At 38.8% G+C, this 3,114-nt stretch overlaps 1 pseudogene; it reads right to left on the bottom strand.

Annotated features, from left to right (window-relative positions):
- Nucleotides 1-984: 984 nt before the first annotated feature.
- Nucleotides 985-2,772, bottom strand: LOC130512677 (pyruvate dehydrogenase E1 component subunit alpha-3, chloroplastic-like; annotated as a pseudogene).
- Nucleotides 2,773-3,114: the final 342 nt, after the last annotated feature.

Here is a 3,114-nt window from a genome sequence, read left to right as displayed (position 1 = left end):
CCGAAAATCTGAAATACCCGATCCGAACCCGAACGCCACCCCTAGGCTTAGTTATGGCGTCTCGTTCGAATGCAGCGGTTATGGTTGCGAGAGTTTTGTTGAATGTACATGATTTGCGGTTGCAAATATTATATAGCATTTTGTACGACTGATATAACTTTTAAAATTATTGCGGTTATGAAATATTTTGTGACTGGTTGATTATAAGATATTACACGCGTTAATAATAATTACTGATATAAAATATATTATAACATTATAAAAATATAAAAAAATAGTTATGACAAAAATAGTAATTATTAATTATAATATGATTAAAAATATTATATTTATTTATTTAAAATTTTTAATGAGTTGAAAGTTGTAATTTTAATATATTTTTTGAAGATTTATATTAAAACTTTTAAATAATATTTGTTTCGTTTTACACATGCTTATATCTTTATATATGTATGTATATTAATTTTAAAAAAAATTATAATGAATAGTAGTTTGATTTTTTATAAAATAAATTATGATAATGTTTTAAAATTAAGGTAATATATAAAATGTGTATATTTAACAAGACGAGATACAAGGTGGAATGCGGTTGTAAGATACAAAGCCAGCAAGTAACGAGTACTTCTGGAAACTAGGCCAGTGTTTAAAAAAAAAAATGTGTATATATTTTATTTATAATATTCTATTTTTAGTTTAAATTTAAAGTTTTAAAATATTTAGAAAAAATAATTTTTTATTTTTTATTCATCCACAACTGTAAACGGTAATTGGAATCAGCTTTTAATTTCAAAAGGTTCGGAACAATTTAAATAATTTGTATGATTATTTCGAAACACGGTCAACCGTTACCAACCGTAAAAATGTGTTTTCGGGTGGCAGGGGAAAAGGGAAACCAGTGAGGACTTAAGTCGAAGACTCGAGAGCCCAGGTTTCGAACCTTAACTAAACAAAATGCAAACCGGTACTGACCCACCCGTTCAAACATTAAAAGAACATATTTGTAAATCATAAAACCATCCAGCCAGGAAAAAAAAAACTTCAGACGATACAAAACTGTTTCTCTGTGGCATTTTAACTTCATAATATGTAAGAGAACATCAAACAGAGCCAAAGACGTTATAATTTAACTCTCTCTCTTTTATCTCTTGTCTCAGACTTGAGCAGTGCCTTCAGTAAACTTGGGATCCTCGCATCTGTAACGTCCATCAGGTCCAATTCCAAAACCCTTTGGGATCAGCAAACACATTCTCTAGCAACTGACTCCGACCAGGCTGTGGACTCGCGTCTGCAAACTCAACCGCTTCCTCAACCAACTCGTCTATCTTCTTCTCTATCGACTTAAGCTCCCCTTCATTAGCAAGCTTGTTCTCTACCAGATACTTCTTCAGCGCTGTGATCGGGTCTCTAGCCGCGTACTTGGCTTTCTCAGCTGCCAACAATCTAAGGTTTAGTTTCAATCCAAAAGATAAAAAAAAACACTTCAAAAAGAAAGGAAGGAAGGAAAGAGAGATATACCAGCATCACGGAGCTCATCAGGATCAGCCAAGGAGTGTCCTCTGAACCTGTAAGTCTCACACTCCACCAAGGTTGGACCTTCACCTCTTCTAGCTCTTCCCACTGCCTCTTTAGCCACTTCCCTCACCTTCAGCACATCCATACCGTCGACATGAACACCAGGCATCCAAACGCAGGTCCTTTCTTCCATATCTCGGGATCAGAAGTCGACCTCAAATGAGACATCCCAATCGCCCAACAAGTTATTCTCAACAACGAAGATAATAGGCAACTTATAAAGCGCAGCCATGTTGAGACACTCATAGAACTGCCCGTTGTTACAAGTCCCATCTCCAAAAAACGCAACAGTGACGTCTTCGCAGTCCTGTTTCAAGACTTCCCTCTGTACTTGGAAGTGAACGCAGCACCGGTGGCCACAGGGATGCCTTCGCCTATGAAGGCGAACCCACCGAGCACGTTGTGTCTCTTTAGAGAACATGTGCATGGACCCACCTTGGCCTCTGCAGCAACCGGTGACTTTCCCGAAGAGTTCGCTCATGACGGCACGAGCGGAGACGCCTTTGCTGAGGGCGTGGACGTGGTCGCGGTAAGTGCTGACGACGGAATCGGACTGAGTGAGGAGCTTGATGAAGCCAGTGGAGACGGCTTCTTGGCCGTTGTACAAGTGGACAAAGCCAAACATCTTGCCACGGTAGTACATTTGAGCACACATGTCCTCGAATGAACGACCGAGAATCATGTCTTCGTACAAGACTAATCCTTCCTCTTTTGTTATCAACTAATTTCACAATAAAATCAAATATTTAAAAATTATTAAAATCAATACTAAAAAAAAACTACTCTCCTAGGATCAGTGCATTGGAAATGAATTGGTAATTAAGGAGAGAGCATACGAGGGAATTGGTGGGTTTCTTCTTGTCCTTGACAACTTCCTGAACTGCGAAGACGGGAGATCGACGGGAGGCGTGAGCGTGATTGAGGCTGCGAATGGGGAGAGAACGGGTGGATCCGAGGAAAGAAGAAGAAGGAGGAGGAGGAGCCAATCGGGTGGGAGGAAGCAAGAGACGATTCTCTTGAGATCCATGGAGAGGAAGGGTGGCAGAGAAAGCCGTCGCCATTTCGATATTACCAAATGTGAGATTGATTGCGGAGAGAACGAGGAGGAAGGATGATGATGAGTTGGATTTGGAAGTGTTGTTGTAATAAGAGGCGGAGGCTCAACTCCCTCTTCTACCTATTTTGTCTCCCTCATTTTTTAGTTAATTATTTGTTCAAAAAATAATATATGTGTTATAAACCATTGGATGGACGGACATAACCGAACCGTACCGGGCAGACGTACCGGACAGACAATACCGAACCGGACCAGACGCATGAGGAAGAAAGGAAGACTTAGACTTTACCATATTTATGTATTAGCATATTTATATTAGAATATTACTATTTCCATGTATTTCTTATTTCCTATTGGAAATAGGATCTTTCCATTTATCTCTTCCTTGTAACATGTATATATATAGATGCCTATTGGCACATCAATAATATGAAGAAATACAAGTTTTACAACACGTTATCAGCACGAAAGCTCTGAAAAACCCT

The sequence above is a fragment of the Raphanus sativus genome, chromosome 5 (genome assembly GCF_000801105.2).
Source record: "Raphanus sativus cultivar WK10039 chromosome 5, ASM80110v3, whole genome shotgun sequence".
NCBI classification, from domain to species: Eukaryota; Viridiplantae; Streptophyta; class Magnoliopsida; order Brassicales; family Brassicaceae; genus Raphanus; species Raphanus sativus.
Note: the sequence above shows the minus strand (reverse complement) of the source record. Positions and strands in the feature narration are given on the sequence as shown.